Genomic DNA, 11,262 nt, shown 5'->3' on the forward strand with positions numbered 1-11,262 from the left:
CTATTACTACTTCTGATATGTTCGGATCGTGCCGCAAGCTACAGGGCAGCGAGGGACAGGAAGAGGGGGTGCTGGTATAAGAGTTATCCCCGTACAGGTGGTGGTGACCTTTATCCAGCAGTGGGAAGATCAGTTCCCGAACGATCTTCCCACTAACTCCGAGGATGGGGGGGGAGGGGGCATCTGGGGGCTGGATTCGGGTGTCCCTTCCTACATACACTCTAAGGGTACGTGCACACTGCGGAATCGCGACAGATAACCCTTTGTGCATTCCACAGCTGGCACCCACCGGCGGACTGATGCAGGCGCACGTCTCCGTCCGTGTCGTAGACTCCATTCTATGCACGGGCGGATTCCGCTCTCCGTCCAACGTATTCATTCTTTGGATGGACGATGGAATCCGCCCGTGCATAGAATGGAGTCTATGACACGGGTAGAGACATGCGCCCGCATCAGTCCGCCGGCGGGTGCCAGCTGCGGAATGCACGAAGGGTTATCCTTCGCCATTCCGCAGTGTGCACGTACCCGAAATCTGTAAGTGTACCCTAAGGCACGCTCACAGAGTTTGTAGAATTTCACACCATACCGTCATCTCTTATTGGGACGGTACTGGCGGAAAAGATGTGTCTGGGGGGCAGCGTACGCTACGCTACCCCCAGATACGTCATTGGAGGATGAGGATGATGAGGATGAATGGAGGAAAGAAGGATCCCCCCATTCATCCTCACTGGCTGTTTCGGTGTCGGAGGTAATAATAACGTATCCCTCTGACGCCGAAAACACTCTGGGGGCCATCTTTATACGGGGATTGGTATATGGGGTATGTAGTGGTGTAGTGTCAAACTTTATTCAATGTAGTGTGGTGTAATGTAGTGTTTTTTACGTGTTTTTTTACAGTAAGTATAAAAAAAAAACCTACGCCAACAAAGGAGTTGGTGATATATTCTACTGCCACGGTCTGCACTTATAAGCAGACCGTGGCAGTAGAATATAGAAAAAAAACACCCTACGCCAAAAAGGAGGAGTTGCTGATTAGCAGCGCACTTTCGTGCGATGCTGATCAACACTCAGCGGCGATAGGGTGCGGAAAATAGAAAAAAAAAAATTTGAAAAAAAAATAAATAAAAATTTCTACATTCTGAACATCCCTATAGTGGCTGATACGTGTATTACACATTATCAGCCGCTAGAGGGCAGCAGAGCGCAAAATACGGAAACAGCCGACGCTGGAGCCGAAAATAGCCGAGAGAAGCCGAACGTGACGTCACGGAAGAAGCCGAAGACCCGAACGAAGACGAGGATGCCGCGAACCCGGAAGACGCCGATCAGGAGCCCGGGACAGGTGAGTAATGTACAAATACCTGCTCTGGACCCCTCGGCTGCCTAGCTGAGGGGTCCAGGGCAGGTATTTACTATTTTGTGGGACTCTGATCGCCGTGCCACCGGCCCGATCGCCGTGAACGGCCGGCCGGCCGTTCACGGCGATCGGGCCGGTGGCACGGCGATCACCATTACTTTTTACAGTAATGGCGGTCGGTGCCGTCCTCGGACAGCACCGACCGCCATTTTTTTCCGGGTCATCGGGTCGCCGATGACCCGGAAAGGTTCCGATCGCCGCTATTGGCTGATCTGAATTGATCAGCCTATAGCGGCGATCGTAAGCACGGGGGGTGTTAACCACCCCCCGTGCCGTGAAGCTAAGATGGCCTGCTATGATTTATAGCAGGCCATCTTCCCCGACCGCTGTGTGTGAACACGCAGCGATCGGGGAAACATCGGGCGTAAATTTACGCCCTGATGCGCCAAGTACCAGGGCGCGAGGGCGTAAGTTTACGCCCGATGTCGTTAAGGGGTTAAGAAAAAAAAAAAATAATAATAATTTACATCTATGAGAAAAAGAAACCCCACAAACTAGGTGAACACCGTAGCTACAACATGCTGCTTTTTGGAAAGTCTGACCCCCCCAAAAGAGTTGGGTAAGGGTAGGTTCATACTGAGGAACAAGTGAGAAATTGAAGAGGAATCCGCTCTTATTTCAGCTTAAAATTCCTCCCGTAAAACATGAACAGAGCAAGGTCTCATTGTGTTCAATGGGATTTCCGCTCTGTTGTTCACACTGCAGACTTTCCGAGCAAAATTTTCTGCTGCAGATCTGCTTTCCGCCCAAAGAATTGACATGTCAATTCTTTGGGTGGATTCTGCTAGAGGAATCCTATAGAAGTCAATGGGGGCTTAAAGGGGTAATCCAGCGCTACAAGAATATGGCCACTTTTCCCCCTACTGTTGTCTAGAGTTCAGGTGTGGCTTGCAATTAAGCTCCATTTACTTCAATAAAACGGAGTCCCAAACCCCACCCAATCTGGAGATGAGAGAGGGGGAAAAGTGGCCATGTTTTTGTAGCGCTGGATAACACCTTTAAATTCACTTGCATTCTACTCAAATTCTGCCAGAGCTGAATAGGCAAAGAATTTCAAGCAGAAAACTTTCCTCTACAATTCCTTGAGAATTCCTCAGTGTGAACATACCCTTAAGTGGGAAGGGGCTTTACAAAATTGCAGTTAATTAAAAACCTGCTGTAAGTATGTAAGGTGCATTAACATTTCCACAAATTTGCGGACATGTGAATGCCCCCTAAACCCATTAAAAAAAAAAAAAACACAGGATGGTAGTGGATTTCGCTGTAGAACTCTGAGCGTGAAATAGGCTACATGCTTAGGCTACACTAAAACTAAAAAAATAAATAAAAAAAGCTGTTTTTCACAACGGCCATCATTGTGCAAATCACGTCCACCATTTTAACCAGATGTTATTTGCGCGGTGATGGCTGTACTTCCTGGTTGAGCAGTTGTACACAGTACTACGGGTTCCAGAATGCAATGCTTTCCCTCAGCTGTTCATCACAGTCCTCTACCCTGCCCATTTCCCACCCAAATCTGTTGCAGAACATCTAGGCTGTGTTCACACATTGCAGTTTCATTGTTACTTAATTGTTTGCAGAATTTTATCATTTCATTTCTACCTGTAACACCACACAGCACTGTATTCTCTACCTGTAACACCACACAGCACTGTATTCTCTACCTGTAACACCACACAGCACTGTATTCTCTACCTGTAACACCACACAGCACTGTATTCTCTACCTGTAACACCACACAGCACTGTATTCTCTACCTGTAACACCACACTGTATTCTCTACCTGTAACACCACACTGTATTCTCTACCTGTAACACCACACTGTATTCTCTCCCTGTAACAGCACACTGTATTCTCTCCCTGTAACACCACACAGCACACTGTATTCTCTCCCTGTAACACCACACAGCACACTGTATTCTCTACCTGTAACACCACACAGCGCTGTATTCTCTACCTGTAACACCACACAGCACTGTATTCTCTACCTGTAACACCACACAGCACACTGTATTCTCTACCTGTAACACCACACAGCACGCTGTATTCTCTTCCTGTAACACCACACAGCACTGTATTCTCTTCCTGTAACACCGCACAGCACACTGTATTCTCTACCTGTAACACCACACAGCACACTGTATTCTCTACCTGTAACACCACACAGTGCGCTATATTCTCTACCTGTAACACCACACAGCACACTGTATTCTCTACCTGTAACACCACACAGCACACTGTATTCTCTACCTGTAACACCACACAGCGCTGTATTCTCTACCTGTAACACCACACAGCACTGTATTCTCTACCTGTAACACCACACAGCACACTGTATTCTCTACCTGTAACACCACACAGCACGCTGTATTCTCTTCCTGTAACACCACACAGCACTGTATTCTCTTCCTGTAACACCGCACAGCACACTGTATTCTCTACCTGTAACACCACACAGCACACTGTATTCTCTACCTGTAACACCACACAGCACACTGTATTCTCTACCTGTAACACCACACAGCACTGTATTCTCTACCTGTAACACCACACAGCACTGTATTCTCCACCTGTAACACCACACAGCACTGTATTCTCTACCTGTAACACCACACAGCACTCTGTATTCTCTACCTGTAACACTAATATTGGAATAAAAGTAAAGAACTTAATTTATTTTTTTTCTTTCTTCATCTCCACACACATTATGATCAAGCATCTTTTAGCTTTGAAGTTGAGCCGCACAATAAGGCTGCATTCACACGTTCCGGGAAATTGTCCGTGCTCACGGATCCGTGCGCACGGACAATTTTACAGCCCATTGCTTTCTATGGTGCTATTCAGATGTCGGATCCATGATCCGTTCCGTTAAAAAAAATAGGACGTCATTACTCGGAACTGATGCACGGAAAGGATTCCCCATAGAGATCAATGAGATCGTGTTTTTCACGGATGTGACATCCGTGTTCATCCGTTAAAAACACGGATGTGATGTAATCAATGTCATTTAAAATGCTGCAAGACAGATCCGTAAAAAAAAACGGACACTGATGCAAAACGGACTGTTTTGCACGGATCACGGAGGTAGCTGCCAGACCACAATCACGGACCGGGAAAATCACTGAACGTGTGAATGCAGCCTAAGGAGTTTATCCCATATTATCTTACATGGGATATACTGTTTATGCCTTGGTTTTTCTCCAGGTGGGATTGGCATTGCCGGCTCCGATCCTCTCTGTCATTTAGCATAATTTACTTGTGTTACTGCATCATTTTTGTGATTACGCTGCAGTGAAACCCCAACATGTGTGAACACAGCCCTATCTTCACTGCAGAGTTTTGCACAATCAGAGAAATCAGTGCAGCAGCTGCTTCTGGCCGGTCAGAGATGGTGAATCACTTAGGGGATTGGGGGATCCAGCCCCGCCTCCTGTGACATCACACCCTGCCCCCTGTCTGCATCATCAGCCTGTGCTCAGCAAACACACACAATGTGAGACAGAACATGGAATATTTGTCTCCAAAGGTGGGAGAGCAGAAGGCGCAGGAGACAATGTGAATTGGCACAGAGGCCATTTTTCTTCACTTCCTGGATCTCTATCAGCTACCAGTGTGGAAGAACCATACAGATATGGTAATACACTGTATAGACACCAGTTTTCCTTATATGGAGTTTCCCTTTAACTCCCTGTGCATGGCGGGTCAGCACACTGATTGGCTGAGTGGGACGTCTAGACGCGGGGAGCCACAGAAGCAATCCAGAGCGCAGACCTGGTAATGTATGCATCAGGCAGCAGGGGGGGGGGGGGGGGGGGGAAGGGGGTAAAGGGGCTGCCACTTACAAACTCGCAGCGGGATGACAATTCAGCTGCAAGTATGTAATCTCATTGAAAGGGACAACGAAGTGTGTAAACCCACTTGGTGGGGAGGAGGAAAAAAAAAAAAAAGCTTCTCATGTAATTATCCGGTCATTAGAAACAGAAGCAGATTCTGATGTGGATCAACAGCACCTCAGAAAGTTATACAGATTTGCAATTTACTTCCATAAGGAGAGGAAAAAAAAAAAAAAAAAAAAAAAAAAAAAAAAAGAAACTCAGTCCACCCATTCCCACATAGGAGAGGTTTTCTATGGGGATTTGCTGCTGCTCTGGACAGTTCCTGACATGGACAGAGGTGGCAGCAGAGAGCACTGTCAGATTGGAGAGAATACACCACTTCCTGCAGGACATACAGCAGCTGATAAGGCTGCATTTACACGTTCAGAGTTTTTCCTGGTCAGTGATTGCGGTCTGCTAGCTACTTCCGTGATCCATGCAAAACCATCCACGTTGTCATTCATGTCCATGTTTTTCCCGGATCTGTTTTAAATTACATCGCATCCATGTTTTTTACAGATGTCACATCCATGAAAAACTCGGATTTCATTGATTTCTATGGGGAATCCTTTCCATGCATCTGTTCCAAGTAATGACATGTCCTATTTTTTTAACGGCACGGATCACAGATCCACACAATCACGAATCATCTGCATAGCCCAATAGAAAGCAATGGGCTGTAAAATTGTCCATGCGCATGGATCCGTGAGCATGGACACAGAACGTGTGAATGCAGCCTAAGTCTTATTCATGTCACCAGCTCTAAAATATTTAACTATAAACCAAGATAAACAACAGGACAGGGTGGAATATTGTCAGGTGACCGATCCCGTAGATGAATGAACAAAAACTGCTCAAAAGGCAATTACCTGCAGCTAATGATTGCAGCTCCTGCAGAGACCGTGCATACTGGTGTATCACTCACTATCCCAGGGGGAGAAACCAAACACTCTGTGAAGTCCGACCCTTTTAACTATTAATTAACTGGCAGCAGCTGCTATAGAATCATTGGATGCACACAAATGCATTAACTTTTCCATGTTTTTATACGTTTTGTTATTTGTTATTTTTTTTGCAAAACACGGATGAAAAAACGGATCGCAAAAACATAGGGTGAACCCAGTTAAATGGGAGAAAGAAAAAAAATTATGATTCATTGTATTGTGATCCCATTCAATGAAGTCACCCAACCGAGAATCTAAGGCTGCGTTTACACGGAACAATTTGTTCGAATTTTCTCCATAACAATGGCATTCGAGCGATAATTGTTCTGTGTAAACACAGCGAACGATCAAGTGAGGAGTGAGAAATCGTTCATTTTGATCTTTCAACCTGTTCTTAAATCGTCGTTCGTCGTTCGCTAAAAATCCGCAGATCGCTTCGTGTAAACAGTCTTTCACAGATTCACCCTATGTGTGAGATGGGCTTAAGCGATCTTAAAAACGATCGCGATAAAGATTTTTCTTACAAATATTTGAACGATTTTTCCAACGATTTCATTCGTCTAAACGCTGATCGTTATGAAAAGCAAATCGTTGCTTCAAAATCGTTAAACGATCGATTGGGCGAATTATCGCTCCGTGTAAACGCAGCATCTGTTTCTGCAATCTGTTTTTTTTTTTTTTTTTTTTCATCCTTTTTTTTAACAAACACAAAACATCCAAGTTTTGTCCACATTAAAAAACAGATGTTTTGATCCTTTTTTATTATCATGAAAGTCAATGGAAAAACTAATCAAAACAGATGCACAAAAATGCGTTGTGTTTTTCCATCATTTTTTAATCCATTTTTTCCAAAACATTGGGGGAGATTTATCAAACATGGTGTAAAGTGAGACTGGCTCAGTCGTCCCCGGCAACCAATCAGATTCCACCTTTCATTTTCCAAAGCGCCTGTGAGGAATGAAAGGTGGAATCTGATTGGTTGCCGGGGGCGACTGAGCCAGTCTCACTTTACACCATGGTTGAGAAATCTCCCCCTTTTGTGCCCCCGGCCTAAGGCGAGCTGCGTTTTTGGCTCCATTACTCTCTTTCCGTTTCATAATGTTTAATTTTGATGTAGAGAAAAATGTGGAAAAAAAAAATTCAGGCCATGTTCCCACAATGGACGTTGTTTTAAAATAGCAGCAATTATTTGCCATTAAATGGTGTCTCGCCACTAAATTTCAACACTGTGAGAACATAGCTTTTCTGTGCTTTCAATCCAACTCCTGGTTTTGGTTTCAAAATACTGTGTGTGAACATAGCCTGAGGCCACTCCTGGCAGTTACGGACATATTTATGGGATGTGTAAATAAAACCTTAGTCGTGACGTGACTGTGGGTCATCAGGCCTGTGGCAGTAATACACCCCAGCAGGGGCGTAGCTAATGTCTCCTGGGCCCTGGTGCGAGAGGCCAACTTGGGCCCCCCCCCCCCCCCTCCTTTCACGACCAAGTGATGCTATTGTTGTGTGTGTATATATATATATATATATATATATATATATATATATACACACACAGTGGTGCCTTGGATTATGAGCATAATTCGTTCCAGGACCGTGCTTGTAATCCAAATCCACTCTTAAACCAAAGCAAATTTTCCTATAAGAAATCATGTAAATGCAGACAATTGGTTCCGCACCCCAAATATATTTATTATTCTGTACTGTACAGTAATGGAGAGGATGGGAAACACAAGGGCTGACAGAGACTGCAGGGAGCATGAAGGAATAAGCAGGACAGATGTGGGCACATACATGCAGCACTCTCTGTCCGGGGAGAGAGGGGTTACAGCTATGGAGAGATTACCCCCCCCCCACACACACAGTCCTGTCCCCTGATGTAAGCCCCAGCCTGAAGGGGATCTGCTATGATTTGGAAGGTGTTTAGAGTACAGTGCTGTAGACCCCGCTATGCAGGCCATGCCCCTTCTCCACTCGCGCTCCCACCCAATACAGGAAGTTCTTAAACCAAAGCAATGTTCTTAAACCAAGTCACAATTTTGAAAAACTGTGAGCTCTTAAACCAAAACGCTCTTAAACGAAGTTACTCTTAAACCAAGGTACCACTGTATGTATATATATATATATATATATATATACACACACACACACACCAAGACAGATATTACCTATTACCGCCATACTGTTACCGACCAAATCCTGTATACTGAGACCAATATTACCAGTAATACCAGTATATAGGGAGGAAACATTACCGCCACACCACAACCACTACCATCACCACCATATTGTTACTGACCAAATCCAGTACACTAAATCACCTCATCCAGTCATATAGAGGTGGCCCCAGCTCTACACAGGCTCTATACACCATATACATTACAGTGCAGTTATATCAGGTGACTCACAGGAGACGTCTTTTCTGATCGGAGTTCTTTCCTTTTCATCATCTTCTCCATCTGTCCTGGGCCGTTATGAGAACTTCTCCAAGCCACGAATCCACAGAATCTGCCAGACAGACATATTAGGCTCCACACTCTGACACCATCTCCATCTCTCTACACACTGCACATCTGTACTGTCCCCTTTACACCCTCATTTAGTGGGTAGCCCTGACTCTGTGACCTCCTAATAATATATGCCCCCCTCTGTGTATTCCCTCTCCCCCTATGTTGCCCCCCAAATAGATGGCCCCCTCCCTTATAGATGGCCCCCTCTACCCCCTCCCTTATAGATGGCCCCCTCTACCCCCTCCCTTATAGATGGCCCCCTCTACCCCCTCCCTTATAGATGGCCCCCTCTCCCCCCTCCCTTATAGATGGCCCCCTCTACCCCCTCCCTTATAGATGGCCCCCTCTACCCCCTCCCTTATAGATGGCCCCCTCTCTCCTCACCCTCCCTTATGGATGGTCCCCTCTCCCCCCACCCTCCCTTATAGATGGCCCCCTCTCCCCCCACCCTCCATTATAGATGGTCCCCTTCCCCCCCCCTCCCTTATAGATGGTCCCCTTCCCCCCCCCCCCCTCCCTTATAGATGGTCCCCTTCCCCCCCCCCTCCCTTATAGATGGTCCCCTTCCCCCCCCCCCTCCCTTATAGATGGTCCCCTCCCCCCCCTCCCTTATAGATGGTCCCCTTCCCCCCCTCCCTTATAGATGGTCCCCTTCCCCCCCTCCCTTATAGATGGTCCCCTTCCCCCCTCCCTTATAGATGGTCCCCTTCCCCCCTCCCTTATAGATGGTCCCCTTCCCCCCCTTTATAGATGGTCCCCTTCCTCCCTCCCTTATAGATGGTCCCCTTCCCCCCCCACCCTCATAGATGGCCCCCCTCTTTCCCCCCTCCCTTATAGATGGTCCCCTTCCCCCCCCACCCTCATAGATGGCCCCCCTCTTTCCCCCCACCCTCATAGATGGCCCCCTCTTCCCCCCACCCTCATAGATGGCCCCCTCTTTCCCCCCACCCTCATAGATGGCCCCCTCCTTTCCCCCCACCCTCATAGATGCCCCCTCCTTTCCCCCCACCCTCATAGATGGCCCCCTCTTTCCCCCCACCCTCATAGATGCCCCCCTCCTTCCCCCCCCCCCACCCTCATAGATGCCCCCCTCCTTCCCCCCCCCACCCTCATAGATGCCCCCCTCCTTTCCCCCCACCCTCATAAATGCCCCCCTCCTTTCCCCCCACCCTCATAGATGCCCCCCTCCTTTCCCCCCACCCTCATAGATGGCCCCCTCCTTTCCCCCCACCCTCATAGATGGCCCCCTCCTTTCCCCCCACCCTCATAGATGGCCCCCTCCTTTCCCCCACCCTCATAGATGCCCCCCTCCTTTCCCCCCACCCTCATAGATGGCCCCCTCCTTTCCCCCCACCCGTACAGGCTGATAAAAAAAACAAAACTTAACTCACCTGACAACGCGCTCCCACGTTGATTCTCACTCCTCCTGGTCTGTCCCCGGCTGCTGCGCGGCTGCCGGGGGTGTCGCGTCTTATCCCCGGCAGCGCGCGCATCCCAGAACTCCCTGCGCGCCGGAAACCGGAAGTCAGGGCCCAAGGCGCGCAGGGAGTTCTGGGATGCGCGCGCTGCCGGGGGTAAGACGCGACACCCCCGGCAGCCGCGCAGCAGCCGGGGAAAGACGGAGCCAGACTCTTGTGACCGCAAGCAAAACAATGCTTGCGGTCACAAGAGTGATTGATCGGGGGGCCCCGCGGGCCCCCCTTGTGGCGGGCCCGGTCGCGGCGGCGACCCCCGCGACCACGGTGGCTACGCCACTGCACCCCAGAGAGAGCCGATGAGCAGCGCAGGTAAGTATGAAAGATGCCTCCGAGTGCTGCGCCTTGTATTCTCTCCAGCCTGACGCAGTGCTTTCTGCTGACACCTCTGTCCATGTCAGGGACTGTCCAGAGCAGCAGCAAATCCCCATAGAAAACCTCTCCTGCTCTGGACAGTTCCTGACATGGACAGAGGTGGCAGAAGAGAGCACTGTGTCAGACCGGAGAGAATACACCACTTCCTGCAGGACATACAGCAGATAATAAGTACTGGAAGGCTGGAGAAGTTTTTAATAGAAGTAAATTACAAATCTCTGGCACTTTCTATATAAATTCTTAACACCAGTTAATTTGAAAGAAAAGAAAAAAAAATTGCTAGAGTACCCCTTTAAATTCAACTCATTGATTTCTATAGACTAAAAACACTAATATCAAGGATCTGGTACAACAGGCTGCATAGAAAAAATAAAACGCATAAAATAAAATAAACACATAAATGTGAACAAAACTCTAACATGATGGTAACAATAATACTAATAATAATAATTTAATAATAATAATATAATAATTAATAAATAATAATAATCAATAGTAATATAATAAATAAATAATAACAATAATATAATTAATAAATAATAACAATAATTAATAATAATCAATAATGATAATATAATAAATAAATAAATAAATATTAATAGTTAGTAATAATATAATGAATTAATAAATAAATAATAATAATAGTAGAAATAGTAGTAGAAATA

The sequence above is a fragment of the Dendropsophus ebraccatus genome, chromosome 5, assembly GCF_027789765.1.
Source record: "Dendropsophus ebraccatus isolate aDenEbr1 chromosome 5, aDenEbr1.pat, whole genome shotgun sequence".
NCBI classification, from domain to species: Eukaryota; Metazoa; Chordata; class Amphibia; order Anura; family Hylidae; genus Dendropsophus; species Dendropsophus ebraccatus.